The sequence below is a fragment of the Oenanthe melanoleuca genome, chromosome 5 (assembly GCF_029582105.1).
Source record: "Oenanthe melanoleuca isolate GR-GAL-2019-014 chromosome 5, OMel1.0, whole genome shotgun sequence".
NCBI classification, from domain to species: Eukaryota; Metazoa; Chordata; class Aves; order Passeriformes; family Muscicapidae; genus Oenanthe; species Oenanthe melanoleuca.
This window is the reverse complement of record NC_079339.1, coordinates 30,286,679-30,304,531: the sequence shown is the minus strand read 5'-3', so window position 1 is coordinate 30,304,531 and position 17,853 is coordinate 30,286,679. Positions and strand designations below refer to the sequence as shown.

The 17,853-nt window shown below is 36.1% G+C and overlaps 1 long non-coding RNA gene across 1 annotated transcript in view; it reads left to right on the top strand.

Annotated features, from left to right (window-relative positions):
- LOC130253816 (uncharacterized) overlaps positions 1-7,393 on the top strand; it is a 78,423-nt gene extending 71,030 nt beyond the window's left edge. The window contains exon 3 of the long non-coding RNA XR_008840614.1: positions 6,456-7,393. This is a non-coding gene — a long non-coding RNA (uncharacterized LOC130253816). The remainder of the gene's footprint in view (positions 1-6,455) is intronic.
- The last annotated feature ends 10,460 nt before the right edge of the window (positions 7,394-17,853 follow it).

Genomic DNA, 17,853 nt, shown 5'->3' with positions numbered 1-17,853 from the left:
ACCATTGGTCCACAATACTAAGTACTAAAAGATATAGCAAGAAAAAAATCTCTGACTCAGAATGTAGAGCTGGTGGAAGTTCAGAAAAAGACAAAAAAAAAAAAAAGAGGGGATTTATTGAATAAGACTAAATAGACAGATTAATCTATTGTTGAACCCTTGTATATGTAGATTTTTTCAGATTTTTAATTTAAATTACTATTCTTAAATACTTTGTGATGGAACAAGAAGCTCAATATTGTAAAGCCATATTTTTTCAAAGACATTTGGATTGTTTCTGGGTGTTTTAACTGTGAAACTTGTATCTCTTTCTCATAGCATCTTTTATATATACCTTATTGTTATATTTCTGTTTTACTTCTCACCAAAACTAATAGACTCTCTTTATGATCCATTCACAAAGAACACAGGGAAAGAAACAGGTCATGTTGATGATACATTTTCATGGGTAATTTACAAATTTTTATATGCTATGTAAACCCCAGACTCTCTGTTATCTAACATATAAATGCACCTGGATGGTTCTGAATATAAACAATGGCTTGAGGCAAATAATGCCAGGATATGCATTTGAGAAAAATTAGTATTTGTAGCATGTCTCCAGTTTGACAAGGCTTGGTCCATGCTGGGATACTTTATTTTCTTTACTTGACATTTTGACTGGAATCACCTACAGCAGCAGACCATTTTGTAACATTCAGTATTATTCCATACTTAGAGTCCACACTATTGGTCCTGCCTATTCCTCATATGCAACATAATACAAGAGGTCATGGATCTCTTGACAATGTAAAAGAGGAGTAGCAATTTATATATATACTCTAGTGTGAATGCAAATACTAATTGCTGTTGGAAAAAATTAAGAAGCAAGTAAATCCCTGGAAGAGGACCAAGGAATTGGTAGTGAACTTCAGCACAAATACTGTCAGTGCAATGTAGGAAAAGGGCATAAATAACAAGGGAAGTCTTATAAACAAACAAAACAAGACTGGAAACAACACTGAGATAGCAAAAGATGAAAGAGGGGCAGGAGGGATGTATTTTATTATTTGAGTCCTTCCTAATACAAAGTAACATGAGTGCATTTTCAGAGTAGGCAAGGACTTTTGGGAAGGAATGAAAGAAACGGGTAGTCAGTACTTGTTGAAGAAAAGGGTGTCAACACATTTATAACTGGCTGCCAAAAATGCTCAGTTGATAAAGAGCTTTTCATGCACATTTGATACTTCTGCCCTTCAAAGAAAATTTACCACTGACTCTGAATGGGAATGTTCACTTTTCTAAGCCAAAAGAAGTCATAAATATACCTTTATGACTATTTAGGAATTTAGTGAAAACTGTAGAATTCCACAGACATATGAGATGAAGGTGTAAAATCAATGCTTATTTTATTTTTCTGATTCCATTTAAATCAGACTTGCAAAGGTAAAGCATTTTGAAGAAAGCAAAAGTTGTGAAATAGCACAAGTAATAATTTTAGACAGTTTGCTGAGAAAAAATAAACTTTATTGGAGATCCAGAGTATTTCTGTCGAAAGCTTAGAAAAAAAAATCAAATGCTCAAAACTTTGAAGTTCCATCTTATTCAAAGGAATTCCACTCTATTAAAAAAAAAAAAAAAAAAAAAAAAACTAGAACAAAACTAAACAAAACAAACATAAAGACAGGAGAAAGGCATCTACCTTGCCTGGGTGATGTAGGTACCAAATTAAAGCACTGGATTCATGTGATTGACTCATTGGGAATCTATGACGTGAGACCTCAGCACGTTCCAGTCCTGGTTTGTGTGTGGGGGTGAGGAACACCCTGTTCACATATGAGTGTTATCCATATATGTCTGGAAATTCCGGCGTGTGCTGACACGAGCTGGCTTCTGCATGGGTGCAGCTCAGCACTCAGTACAGAACTGGGATGGACAGAGCTGCCAAAGCTTGGCCAGGAACCTCCCTCGAGGAATGTCAAGAATGCCCTCAGCATTTATTCAGCAGGAAGCTATTGGCTAAAGTCACACGTCAGCAATTGCATAAGTTTCTTTAACAAAGCAATCTGGGTCTCTTCAGAATAGAGATGGGCTTCTTAGATACGTGGATAGGCAATTATTTGTTTCAGTTATATTATTAAATCCTCTAAAGAAGAGATCAGGTTTTGCATATCTATTTCTGTTTGCTTTTTGCCTATAAACTTTTTGCCTAGTGTTGTCTTTTGGCCCACTGTAGCTGATATGTATTGCTGAAATAATATATTTCAATCTAGCAATAGTTACAATTTCTCCTTAGAGTAATCTAGGTGAAATGGCAGATCAGAATCATAAGCAGGGATAGGTTTAAAGAGCAAAATTTTACTGGCTTGCTGTTAAAAACAGTCAAAGTAATAAATGATGAATGTAAATGCTCAGTGACAGACAGTCAGTAGTAGAAGGACTACAGATTTGCTTCTGAGACCCTGTTACAATCCTTTCAGAATGTGAATATGGTTTGACAGTGAGAAAAGAAACATAAACTTTTAACTTTGGAATTTGTTTGGTTTTTTAAAAAAATAAATATCTGTATCTGTAAATAAGTAGAGTAAGTTAACAAGAGATGTAAATTTTCGAGGCTGCCCTTAAGCAGTTACATTAGGCAAGTGGTCAAAGAAATACAAATAAATTTCCAGTGCCTTTCTCCAGCTTGCTCAGGGCTTGTTACTGTAAATGCCGTGCACTTGAGCCTAAAGGCACTAGAGTATTTACTTCAATGTGTTAATCATGTGTGTAAATCTAAATAATCTACAAAATTCTTTGAAGATTTGACACCTTGCAAGTTCAAGCATTTACAGCAGCTGGTATACAGCCTGGAACACAGAGAGAACTGTGGGCAAAACCAAATTTTTCTGTCCTTTTCAGCAATGGTATGATCCACAGAGACGTTTTATGGATTAAGATCATACTTTAAGCCTGAAAGGACAAGTTCTCCATAATAAAACATAGTACTCCATCATCATCATCATCTATGCACCAATGCATCTTTAATTATGAATTTGACAACTGGCATATATGGATAGCAGATCAGATCCATATTCCCTGAAGTGGGTTCCCACCACAGCTGCCTGTTGAAGAGTAGGATGATTTTCTTTCTTTATCCTGCAGCTTCTAAGTTTGTGTCAAGTTCAGGTGTTTCCTCCATTGCTTTTGAGTCACACACACACAAACACACATTAAAAAACCCCAACAAAAAAAACAACCAAAAAAAAAAAGCAAGAAAAACCTCCCCACGCAAAACAAAACCGAAACAAACAAACAAAAATACAAAGCAAAAAAAAACTCAAACAGAAAAAAGAGCCCACATTTGTCTAGTGAAGGTTCAAGCATAGGAAATCTTGCTATGGTTAAGCAGTAATATTTTAATTAAGAGAGAAATTTTCTTCAAATCCTAAAAAAAATTATTACCTGGGGAAGAAATTGGCAGCAGAGATGTACTCATGGAACCCCAAAACACATTTACATACATTTATTTCTGATGTTTATACATAGATATGTTTTTTTGACTGTATACATGTGGGTTTTGCTTTTCTGTGTAAAGAGTACAGCTGAAAGGAGATAGATGACATTTTAGAAGCTTTTACTTTGCCACAGAAACAGTCCATTGTACTCTCTGCTTATACAAACTATGTATATATTCAGTGAATGTTCAGATATATAGATATTAGCTTTATTTTACCTATTTTACTTACACTGTCAGTTCCTCATAATTTGACAGGAAGCCAGACATTTTCCACATTAGACAAATGGTGTCTAAATGTCCAAACACAAATGAAAAAATCCATTTGGCTTTTGGTCAGCATCATTGCATTAAAATATCACATACATAAACATTGGCATGTGTATGTATTGACTGTAGAGATTACAGTTCCAATTTCTGCTTGGTCTATATTTTAAGGAAAATGATTCTTAACTCCAGTGATGAAAGTATGTATTTCACACTCATCTTCACCAGGCTGGATTGGATTTTTTATACACCATTTCTTCTAATTACACTGGACTTCCTCTAAGAAAGTAGGTCATGAATGGCCTAAGTTTCACTAGCCATACAACTGAAGTAATCAAATACTCCTTTATTATTAAATTCAGTTGAGATTAACAGACCAAAAAGAGTCATTAGAGAGATTATATTTATTTATTTAATTATGAGAATAGAAACCAGGTTAGATCATCTCTGCTCTGTCTCTTTTCATTGGTAGAAAATAATGTAGTTTACAATTTCTTAATAGAATGGTGAAGAGTTAACACACACTCCTTTATAGTAGAACAGTCTCCCATTTTTAATTTTCTGGTTTAGAAACTCATAGAAATGCTACCACTAGGATACAAGTAAAAAGACTGATATATCTTTGGAGCATAGCCTCAGCCATCATCTTTTACCAAATAACAGTACAAATCCCAATTAAACACTTTTCATTAATTTTCTTTTCATAGTCTCCACTTTTACAATAGGATAAAATTATTTGAAAAGATAAAATACCATGTGCTGTTTTGCAGAAATTGCATGGTAACTCTAATGGAACATCTTAACTGTAGGAAACCAAAGTAACTGAGTAATAAATTGTGTCATCACTATCTCTCTTATCTCTTGATAAATTTCAAAGGTCTCACCAGACATTATTTCTTTTTAACAACGTGAAATCAGCATGAAAAAATGCTGCTTTATTTTGCATTTTCTTGAGATAGCAATATTGTTTCATATTCTTAGTGTAATTGAGACAGCAAACAAGTGGCATTACAGGAACAATAGCACTGGCAATGGCTCTAGGTTTGAAAATAGTTACAAAGAGTTTCTTAAAGGTAGGACTACACACACCATAAATAATGGTGCATGTAACTGTAAGATGAACATAGAGATACAGAACTATATAGTCTGGAAAGGATGTCTGGAATTCACCTAGCCCATTGTACTTAGAGCAGGTCCATCATACAGTATTTTTTGCCAGCATCAGCAAGGCTTCTTTAATTCAAAAGAGCACTTAAAAGTTAGGCCCAGTTCTGTTGAGAATATTAAAGAGTAAATTATTTTCTTGTAGTCAGCTGATCCAGAGAACATAAGAACATTACTCAAGTGTTGCAATACTAATGAGAATTAAGACTGAGAAATTGCTAGGACTGTCATGTTGCTTCTGAGCTACAGTGTAGTAAATAGGTAAAAAAAACCACAAAAATTTAGCTTGTGCACAGGAGTAGTATCAAAGCCAACACTAAAAAACACAGAAGCTCTTACTGTTTGTGAAAAAACAAAACATGAGGCAAACCAAGTAATATAAACATCCCCATGTACTGGATGAAGTATGTTTTGACTTGTTCAAGAGAATATGCATAAAAATAGCTATCCATTCCATAGTATAGAAGCTGAGAGCTTCTGAGATACCTCAATCCATTCTCAAGCTGAGAGAACTAAAATAATCTATTCTGATTTGAGATAGGATAATAACATTTTTCATTGTTTTGGAATGTTTGAGATACACTATTAATGGGAGAAACCCAGATGATCTTAGAAAATGGCATGGAATAGTAGTTTGTTATAGGGCTTTTATAGATTTGGCTGCTTCTCTTCATGTCATAAAAGACAAAAACAAAAATGTCTGGAACACAGATCAGTGAAATGGCTATTGCTTTTAACTGGTCGTTGGGTACAAAACTACAAGAAGATAATAAAAAACTATAAACCATATGCTCTCATATGAGACTCCAGAAATTGCCACAGTTGACCAGAGTTGATGGTTAGTCACACTTTTTCTACTACTTGCTCAGAAGCTAATATAAATAGAATTGCAAGGATAAAGATAACCCAGGAAACTTTTGCCTTAAATTTTCCATTCATTTGTCTTTTAGTTCTTGGAAATGTAAGTGGTCTTGCTATAAATATATGGTAGCCAGCATCTAATAAAAAATCTGTATATATGCATCTGGTTTCAATATTAAAGTGACATTTCTATAACCTCCAGTGTATTACACCATGAAGGATAACAATGATATGGAAATAAGCACTATAAAAATGGTGATTTTGAGATATAATAAACAAATACACCTCTTAAAAAAATTTGCTCCACTATTCTGTGTAGATTTCTAATAGCTGCTAGTCCCATTCATTAATAAAATTTGCTTCATACAATGTATATGTATATATATATATATATATATATATATATATATATACTCAAAGAAGCATGTGGGTCAGAAGGGCCCTTAAAGATCATCTAGTTCTCAGCTCCCTTCCACTAGACCATGCTGCTCAAAACCCTTCCAGGGGCATCCACAGTGTCTCTGGGTAACCTGTGCCTGTGTCTCACCACCCTCACAGTAAGGAATTTCTGCCCAATACCCAATCTAATTCCACCCCCCTTCAGTTTAAAACTATTCCCCTTGTCCTATGCATACAGGGATTTTATTATGTACTGTTTTAATGCTGCTTATATCACTTATTTTTGCAGTACCTTTGTCCTACTGGAAGCTTAAAGATGAAGAAGGACATAGTTGTTCCCAAGAAGCAGAAAGTGAACTCTTACAAATGTTTGTAATGTAAGATATTATTATCTCTCTTTTACTGTGGTTTGTTGAAGCTTGTTTTCTTTCATGTTTTATAATAAACTGTGGCATTTAAAAATGTCTTCAATAGCCTAACTAAAATTTTTCTTCTTTAGATGCCAATGGTTAATTTTTTTGTGTATTCAAAGAATTTGTTTTTTTCCACTACACAACTCCAGATTCACACAAAAACAATTCCTAGTTCAACCCTCCTTTTACTCTTTACACTTTACTCTTGTGTTTATTCAATGAGCAGTTGTCTACTGTCTTTCAAGCAACAAACTAAGCGTGTTCATCGATTAATGGATATATTTAGGAATCTTTCTTAAAAACTTCATCCCCTTTGTTTGGTTATTAAGGAGAAAAAATCTCAAATACAAAAGTAGTTTCTTCAATAACATGTTGCTTATTTTTTAAAATAGGTTGGCAAAATGAGACAAACGTGCCAGGATACTGTAGTTACTCCAGTCAAGGCCATTCTATGTCCTCATTTTCCCTGTAGAGAGCAGTGTTCCTCATAAAGCTCTTATGGACATTTCCAGGCCACATATATCAGATGTTTATGCCTAAATGATCAAGCATTTCCACTAGCACAGGTCTGATATTCAAGCTTGGTGTCATTTTTCATATTAAGCAGGTGGCATGTTCTGGGAAAACAAAACAAAACATCATGCTTCTTCAGTGCATCCTGACCTTTCCTGCCAACCTTTCTTTGAAGGCCCTGACACAGACTAACAGTGCCCACCCCATCTGACATGACAACATCAGTGCCTATTTCAGAAAGAGTTTCTTCACAGTAAATGTGTTTCTGTTTGTTCCAGTAAATCTGGTAATGCCAGAAATTAATCTTTTCCAGTCTGGTTTCCTAGATGCATGACTGTGGAAGGAGGAATTTAAACAGAAACCAGAGCTGCTGACTATTCATCAAGGAAATATTTTATATACACAGTTAGAATTCCTTTACCAAGCTTGTACATTAGTATATTCAGTTTACTTTATGGAGAGCTTGCTTCCCAAATATTGTTCAGTCCAGTGTCTGGACAAGGACTTCACTGCCTTTGTTTTAAGCAACACATTAAATACTTCTCATCTCTCATATTAGCTAACTGTTTCCTATATGGCAGAGCTGCAAAACTTATATATTATCACCCTTAATTTCCTATAATTTACAAAATTTTCCTTATATTAAAATTAGATGTAGGAAAATTGACGAAGTAGGAAAATTGACGAAGTAAGAAAACATATAGCCTACTTACAGTGTTTGAAAGGTGTTTCAGTCATTAAAAAAGAATAGGGTCCTCATACATGCTCTGTGGCAACTCATAAAAAGAATGGGCAAAATGCAGTGAGAGCAAAGCCCAGATGAGGTCCTGACATGTTGGATACTACGTCCTTAGCCAGAGAAAACTTTCACTGGCTTTCATGCACTAGAGAGAACATTTATAATTACAAATGTTTATAATCTCTGCTGCACCAGTTCAACAGTCCTGAAATTACGCTTCTTTCAGCTGCTACTAGAATTAGAACTGATTTCAAGTAACAAGGACATGTATTACAGGCTTGTAATTCAAATTGTTTCAATAACACTACTTTAAAGCAATGAGATTTTGGTCCAAAAGGTGTAGAAAGCAAAAGAGTAAATATATTTTACACTTATTTTCATCAAGTTCAGTGACAAGTAAAATCTGAGCTCAGCTGTCAAGCAGACAGCTCAGCTCTGTAATCATGGAAGATAGAACCTGTTCCTTGCATTTCTCGTTATGGCAAACAGTTCATTTTCTAAAAATATGACTGTGGAAAAAGTTAGAAATGTTTCAATTGATTCAGTTCTCATTTATAAGTCAGGAATTTACTCCACAGCTATAAACAAAGTCTCAGCATTATGCAATCACATAAATCAGATTGTAACTAGTACTCTACATTTATTTTGTACTGAATAGTCTTACATTACTTTAAATCTATAAATTCATCAGTACTCAGATTTTGCATTGCTTTGCAGGACTTTGTATCTAAAAACTACAGCAAGGAATTTATCAGGGGAGCAGAAGTCAATATTGAAATTCACATCATTAAAACAGAAAGGATCATCTGCAGCTTAATTTAGTTTCTCTGACTTATACCCTAAAAATAAAAAATGGTATCTGCAAATAATATGTTACAACAAAGCCTAATAACTTTGCCTCTCATATAATCTCAGTTTTGTTGTTTTGCTTGGAGTCATAGCACACGAAATTTTATCTATAAATCAAACTCTTGGAAATAAACTTGCTGAAATCACAATCAGAGTCAAATATTTATGTGATGATTTTTGTGAGAAGTTCAGTAAATATGTTGTCATCAGTTAGAGTCTCAAGAAAACATCTCAGGGTTTTTTCTCTTCAACTTGGAAAAACATGATTCAGTCATGGACAGGAAAATTATGCTTGAAAAACAGCTTCCTAGCAGGTCTGCACAGGAGCACCTTCACTGTGCTGCCCAGTTTTGAAAAGTTTCATAGTGTGCTCATATTTCTTTGACACGTCCCACAGTTGATACTTGGACAGTCTTTTAAAGACTCTCTCTCTCTTCCTTCCCCATACTGATCCCATTTGTTTCTCTTCATCGCTCTCTCCTCTCTGCCTCCCTATATTTTGTGAAAATTAACTTGATTGTTTCTTGCTTTTCATCTTAATAATGCTGTCTTCTCCCAGCTGCAAACTTTCAGATCCCGTTTCTGTGCCCTCTTTATTACCTTCTTCTCACATTACTTGACTTCACACTTTTCCTTTCACATACTGCCTTGTTCACCATTCCTGTTCTCAATTCCTTACTATCTTCCCACCCTTCCCAATTTGCAGCTATCTTGTCTGGCCTTGGAGTGCTTCTGCACTCATGTCCTTTGCCATGGATCACATCTTTCTTTGTTAGGTACTGCTAGTTTGTGCCAAAAGCTATTGTCCTGATACGGGCTGATGGATCCCCTTCAGTTCTCCAGTAGTCTCTCTTCATTAGCCTCTCTTTTCCCACCCTTTGACTTCTGACATGTTTGGGTGCTTGTTTTCTAATTCCATACATTGTCTAGCAATTGACCAGTGTCCCCAGGGACTATTGCAGCACAGGTAAACCCATGGCTAAACAAATAAATAAATAGCATATATCATATTTCATTGTGAGTCAAAAACAAGCTGCTATTTTTTTAAATTTTTCTTAAAAGCCTCAAATGCCTCTGAGTTAGATATAAGTGAGAATTTAGAACACAGTGGAGAGATTAAGAACACACTGAGAGATTAAGAAGTTTCAGAATCTGTTTTTTGTGTCTTAACTGAATACTAAGACAAACAAGAATTGATTTGGTATCATTTACAAACAAGGAGTGAAAAGGAAAGGGAAAAAGTAAAATTACCATGAAAACCATAAGTCTGCAAGTTTGTGCAGCAATGTTCAAAGCTTTAACTGCATGGTCAGAGATAACCTCTGCTCTCATTCAGTTGCTGATAAAAAAGGATGTCAGACGTTATAAGGAATGAGTCAGGAATGAATGGGGGAAAATAGACAACTCTATGGTCTAAAGTAGTCACATATTTTGATTCATATTCTATCTCAAAAAAAGGGGTTGAAGGATTATAGCAAGCAAAGAAGAAAAGAGTATACAAACTTCTTTTTAAAGTTTATAGACTGCACACACTCAGATTGGTTTTTATCTTCATGGATTCAAAAACCAGGATCTTCATGAGAACCTTTCCTAGGTAAGAGTGTAGTTCAGTTTGGATAGTTAGGTTTTCACACAGGCTATTGGTTTGGTACAGTCTAAAGAGTTTTTAAAGATCCTTTGGAAAAAAGGGTGCTGTGTAAATCTAGATGAATACATTTTTCCTGCAGGTAGTATTTATGTTAATTTTGCCATTTTTCAGGTTTCCAGTGAAGGAACAGCTACTGGCTTAGTGTTTAACTCTGCATATTTACATAAAGTTTTTCCATGTAACTCGTCATTCCAAAGAAATAAAGCATGCTTGTTTAAAAAAAAAATCTCAGGCACATTCCTGTAAATTTTCATTTTTAACCTTTTCTTTGCTTTCTATTTTTATTGCACAAATACAAAATTAAAAGCTCAGCAAATCTATGGAGCTGCAGTAAAAACAACTGCATCATATTTATTCAATTTATGTTCTCATTGGTTGTTTCAGAAACTCACTTCATTGAGAGTGAGAAACTTTTTAAATTCCAGTCTAAATTCATGTTTTATTCTTCATGTTGTATGAATATTCTTTCCTCCTCACAGATGCTTATTCTGGCTGTGTTTCAAGAAAAGAACTGTCCATCTTCTCTACCTCTGTTTATCTAGATTTGATAAACTGTGTAATTTTGTTACAGTTACCTAAGTTTCCGCAAACAAGGGAGAGAGCAGAATTGTACATATTTTCTCAGTTTGGGTATGCAATCCAGGCTGTGTGGAAAAATAAATTAATGCATTCCCTTGAAAGTGCCTCTCCTAATACATACTACATTTGCCTAGGTGTTTGATTTTTTTTCCTGGAGATTTAGCTGTTGTTTAACCAACCTAATTGACTCCTACAATGGGACAAACTGATAGATGAGAGCAGTGGATGTTGTCTACCTGGACTTCAGCAAACCTTTAGACACTCCCATGATATCCTCACAGGCAAGCTCAGGAGCTGTGGACAGTGATGTGTTTTGAGAACTGGCTGAGCAGCAGAGCTCAGAGGGTTGTAATCAGTGGCACAGGGTTTAGTTTGAGGCTTGCTTTAGGTGGTGTCTCCAAGGTCCAATACTAGGCCCAGTATTGTTTAATTTATTCATTGATTACTTGGATGAAGGGCAGATGCCTCCTCAGCAAGTTCACTGATGACACAAAGCTGGGAGGAGTGGCTGATACCCCAGAGGGCTGTGCAGCCCTTCTGAAGGAACTTAGCAGGCTGGAGAGATGGGCAGAGAACTGTCTGAGGTTCAACAAATGCAAGTGCAGGGTCCTGCACTGGGCAGGAATAACCCCATGGACCAGCACAGCTGGGGCTGAGCTGCTGGGAAGCAGCTCTGTGGAGAGGGACCTGGGGGAGCTGGTGGACAACAAACTGTCCCTGAGCCAGCAGTGTGTCCTTGTGGGCAAGAAGGACAATGGGATCCTGGGGTGCATGAGGAAGAGCATGGCCAGCAGGTCAAGGGAGGTGATCTTGCCGCTCTACTCAGCCCTGGTGAGCCTCACCTGGAGTGCTGTGTCCAGTTCTGGGCTCAATGCAAGAAAGACAAGGAATTACTGGAGACAGCCCAATGGAGGGCTACAGAAATGATCAGGGGACTGGAGCATCTCTGTCATATGGAAAGTGTGAGTCCTCCTTCTTTGCCCTTCTTGAAAATGGGGACAAGGATCAAAAATCATTGAGAGAGGCTTTGAAATGACATCAAGCCAGCTCGTCAAGGATTCTCATATCAGACTTTATAGATTTGTAGGGATCCATCTGGAGCAGCAGATCCCACACAAGTCCAGGGTCAGCTCTCTAAAATGGTCCTAAAAAAACTATAAGAACTATCGTGTCAATAATGCCTGGAATTTTATGGCTTTTTAACACATAAAAGAGAAACCAACTTCACCTGTCTTGAAGCCCAAAGGAATCACTTAAGATTTGGAACAGTCAAAATAACTTTAGTCTGTGCTCTTTTCCGCAAAGAATGAAAAGTAGTTTGCAAAATTTCAGATAACTCTCCAGTCTTCTGTGATTTAGAATGCTATTCCATTCAAAGTCTTCATATACATAAATTAATAATAATAATAATAATAATAATAATAATAATAATAATAATAGTAAAGCACAGGAGGAATTCCAGTACACATCTGTTGTATTTCAGACTTGAAGTCAGAATAACAAAGACATCAGCACAGCTGTAAAAGGTCACTTACGTAGCAGGCCTGTGGATTTCTTTCTGGCTGAGTCAATAAACAGGAATATTTAATCATGGGTTAGAAGTTGTGAGTGACAAACAGGACAAGTTGTATATGGAAAAAGAATCCCTACATTACAGGAGGTGGTATAAAAGTACATTCTGAGAATTTTCTGATTCCCCTGTGAAAGAGTCACTAAACTTTTTATCAGGGAAGGTTGAGTCATCCTGTTCTAAGTGAACTAAAGTTTGTTTTGGAGAAATTTGTGCCTGGTATTGTTTGTCTTTTCATTTTTCATATCATGGTTTTCCATTTGGTTTGGTGATAGGCTGAAAATTTGGAGATAGGGAATAAACGTATAGCACTTGCAATTTAAGCAAAGAAAATAAAAATAAACACTTTCTTTATGCTAGGTTTCTGATCTTACTACTACAACAGGAAAGTTCAAAAGCTGATTGGGTAAAATCCAGATGACATAGGCAGAGTACTACTGGAAGGTAAAACTTATTAGGTCCATACCTAAAACAAAAAATTCTATGAAATAGTATATTTTTTTTTAAGAATTTATCAGATTTAGAGTTTGTTTACCTTACATAGTTCATGAAACTAAAATAACCATATACAAGATATTTAGGTACTAAGAACAAACAAAGACAATGGTACCATAGCAATTGAGAAAAGGGTCTAAGGCAACCTCTTAGCAGTTGTTAAGAATTTGAACTTTATTTTCCAGCTTCACAAGCTCACATATATTCCAGTAATTGCCATTAAAAACATTTACTACTCATTAACTAATATTGTCTAAGACATCCCCTTGATCAACTGTTTAAATCAGTAGTGATAAAAAATCCTTGCACAATAAAAATTGGTCTTTTCCTAAAATGTTAACTTGAGTTTGGCCTTAAAAAAACTTCACTACTGTATGAGTAGAACACAGGACATGGATGAAATCCAGGGTAGAGAAACAGACAGCTGAAAAAGGAACAGAGGCAGACATGGATTCCCTCTCAGCATTTTAGGGACACTGTCATAGTTATTGTAGTATATCAGTATGGTGTATTGGGGGATGTTGTTCAGTTGGGGCCAAATACAATCCCTTGACCTCATACTGGTAGGGGGCAAGATTTCACTGTTATTGCCTTGTGCTCTTCTTGCTAGAGGCAGAAAAGATTTCTGAGGTTTTTCTTGTCTCTCTTTTCACCACATTAACTTTAAAACAAATAAAAGTAAACAAATAAACAAGAAAGTTTGCTTTGAACTAAAAAAAAAGCAGAATCTATCATAAATTTTATTATTAAACTATGCTGAAAATTCTCTAAACATTATTGCCACTTTTTTTACAGGGAATTTTTTACTTGTGGAAGAAGAATCCCTGATGTTTTGGTTCCAAATGCTCCAGCCTTAGAAGATGTTACAAAGAATAGATGTTGGAAATGCCCAAGATATCCAACCCTAGCATAGCTTTTTCAAAAATAATTTCCAATCTACTTTGTTTTTTTCGTTTTGTTTCTTTTTTATGCCTTATCAGAACCTGCATCAAACTTATTGGCATTCACACAGAACAGGAAGTTTGAAAGTTTAAGTGCTCAAGGCCAAGTTGGATGGGGCTTCAAGCAAGGTGTCCTTGCCCATGACAGAAGGATGGGATTAGATGATTTTTGAATGTCCTTTCCAATCCAAACCATTCTATGAAGTCTAGAGGAGGACAAAAAGAAATACACACCTTTCTGCCTTTCACTGATTGGCATCAAATACTTTGGGACCAGACCCATGGAATTACCAGAGTGGAATTCAATATGGAAAGACAAGAAACCTTATTCAGGTAAGGTTTATTACTCTGTTTCTTTGCGCCACTGATAGTTGAAGCATTTCAAAGATTTAGAAAGGGAACACTCTCTGAAGTAGATAACTCCCTGTGGAAAAAGCAAGCATGCAGCTAAACAAATGTAATGAATCTTATTTCTCACCAAGTCAGACTTTAAAGCTTGTCCTACCTTGCTGCCTACATCTGGAATGTAAAATATCAATGGCAGCTAACACGGTAGGCTGGAGAAGCAAATCCCGTGATGTCAAAGATAGAGTGCATTTTATAATTGAAGTAAATAAAATTAATTTTAAAGCCAAAAAATATTTAGCATTTGTGCAAAAGTCGTAGTACTAATGATTGTTTCAGCAGAGTGGTTGGGGGGTCCAAGCAATGCTTTGGCAAAGCCTTGCCTGGAGGGCTGACTGCCAAGAGCAGCTGTGCAGTGACAAGTCCGGAATGTCCTCTGAGTAAGGCTGGCTGCAAATCTCTGAGGACACTGAGAGGGGGAGGTTCTTGAATATCTTGAGAAATATGAAAGCCCCATTCAATAATTAAAAAAAAAATCATTAGTCATATAAGAAGGAAACATGAAAATAACCTTGTAACAATGTTGCTGTTTATTCACCCTAGAAAAACATATTTCATGTGTGTTCTGTACACTTCCTCTAAGGCTCCCTTTTTCTGATGAGTAGCTTTATGAGGTTAGGGTTCACATAGCAAAACAAAGTTTGGTAAGTTTAACTGCATTCAGGATTCTGAGATTTCTATAATGAAATATAGTTTCATATTCCTACACACTATAATACAGTATTTCACCTTCCTTATTGGCCAGAATTAGAGTTTTCTGTATATTTCAGAAGTGTTACTGTGCTATGTGAACACCTAATTCTGCTCTCTAGGCTCAATAAAGGGGTCACTGATTGAGTAATGAGGTTAATTACTGTAACATCTGTATCAGTCTATTTCTCAGATATATAAAAACAACTTTTGTACTAATATCCTGCTTTGCTGTTTTGAAATCTAGTAATAGAACATTCCTAAAGTTGTCTTCATACAAAAACTTAAACCTACACCACAAAACGCTTTAGAAGAAAACTGACACAGAATAAAGGACAATATATTTACCTGGGTCTTCCATAAGCTTATTTTTAACAGTATCGATTAAGTAACAAAACATAATTCCTGTCAATGAAATGGAACTACTTTAAGATGCAGTAGTGTTCAAACACAAACCAGATATGTTCAGGAACAAAGGCCCCATTTAGAAACTGAAGTTCAGCTGTCTAAGTTGGAAACTTCAAGTATTCAGTGCAGAGTGATCTTCCTTCTATGGGTTTCGATGAACTGTTCCACAAAATTAATTGAATTTTAAGGCATTTCTCCTACTTTTGATTGAGTGGTTTCAATAAAATTCTCCTACAAAACTATGTCCTACACGACTCTATGTATCAATTCAAGGCATTTGCAGATGGCATCAGCTGATGTGCAATCTATTGAAAACACCTTGTTCATATTCAGCCTAAGACAGACCCCTCCATCACTAGACAATTGTCACTCCCCAAGGCAATCAGCTCCAGCTCTTCTCTCCAAAGTTCAGACTGACAGCCACTAAAAAACTGAGATGTGGCTTAGGTCTAGATTAAACCTTAGGAAAAACTTCTTTACTGTTGGGGGTGGTGAGGCACTGGCACAAGTTACACAGAGGAGTTGTGGATGTCCTGTCACTGGAGGTGTTTAACCTGGGGGTTGGATGGAGCTCTGAGCAGCCTGGTCTAGTGGAAGGTGTCCCTGTCCACAGCAGGTGGGTTGGAACTGAATTATCTTTAAGGTCCCTTCCAACCCAAAACATTCTGTGATTCTATGAATTCTCTTTTAAAACTGCAATGTGTTGTTTTGTTTGCAGATTTTTTTTAAGCTCAGATGTATTTGCATATATGAGGTTACAGAAGTCTAAAGTTATTTCATTGGAGAGAATTTATATCTTTCTTCTTATCTCCCACTGAGATTATTCATGTTTTTACTAATGCCACATCTTAAAACTTCAAATGCAAGAAAATTCCAAGTTCCAATATTAGGTATCATCTAATATCTAGTGTCATCCTTGTTTATTCTTTCTAGCATCAGGGAGCTCTACAGGACCTTAACATCTAATAGGCAATGAAACAGTTTATATTCAAGAGGTTGATCTCCAATTAAGTTGAACACAACCTCACCAGGATTGCCAGGTTTTCAGCACTGACATCTTCATGCAGGTGCTACAAGTGGGAAGTATGTGGTCATAGTTTCAGCTTTGCAGAGAAAACTAATTGACTTTCATGCCGGATTTTGATTATTGCGAAATCTGACTTTGTTCCACTTGGTAGCAAAAGCCAAACATTTCATAATTATCTGTGAAAGGGAGTGAAGCTTCAGGAGCAGGTCAGTCCCTGGGCTTCCCCAAAAGCATTAGTAGTGTGAGTGCTGTTTTCTCAAGACAGGTTAGGAAAGGATTGCCCTGGAGGTTGCTCCTTTTAGACCTGTTCCAGAGCTGCCCTCTTCACTGCTGGAGCCCCAGATCCATAGCAGCTCCCAGCTTCCAGGCTTCTGAGAGAACCAGGGGAAAATACCAGTGTCTCAGATACAGATTTCAATCTGCATGAACCAGCAAATTCCTACCAGAAAATGTTTTGTCAGAACTTTTCCAGTCTCTTCCATTTGTATTAAAGACTTATGTTTTACTACAAAAGAGATTACTGTGCTGCATGTAGCATGTTTTTGGGTACCAGTGCTGTCATTTGGATATTAGGGGAGGTGGGGTGGTATTGGTGCTGATCCTCTCCATCCCAACTTCGAACCATAAAATAGCAAAGAAATTTCCTCTTGCTTTAGAATTCCTTCCCATAACTGAAATGAAGGTTAAAAAATTGCTTATAATGCCTTTGACACTGGGACAGGATTCTGAGAAGCAATTGCATCAGAAATTATCAGTCTGTGGCTGGAGCAGAAATGCCTGGACCAGGCCAGCAGATAGCACCTGAACCCTGGCCATGCAGAAAACTTTGTCTAATATATGACAAGAATTTCTCTCTTGTAGTGGTGAAGGAGAAATGTTCAAAAAATAATTAAATACAACTTTTGTGAAACTAATTCTCATACCTTTGCAAACTCCTTATGCCACTTTATTGTTATATAAGAGTGACAGTTATGAAAATTTGAATATCCTTTTCTTCCACACAACTAGAAAATTGGCATGGCCCAATAGGATGCAGTTATAAAACATGCAAACCAGACTTTGCCTTTAGAACCACACAGTTCCTTCCATGTTCTTTTTCACCTGTACATTGCACAGAGAAAGAACAATAGATTAAAAAGTACATATATCTTTTAAGTTTTAAAAATAGGAGATTATATTTTTTTATCAAATAAATGTGGCAGTTAAAAACATCCCCTACTCCTGAAATATTTTGTCTTTTTCCAGGAATACATTATTCATTTTTAGTTTGTGGACTTCTATTTTTTTTTTTTTTCTTTCTGAATGGGAAGTCACATATTCCTATAGGAAAAAAAAAATTACTTCATAGCCATTATCCAACTCATGTATGGTACTTGTAATAGATGGTGTCTATAAGATATATATTGTGAG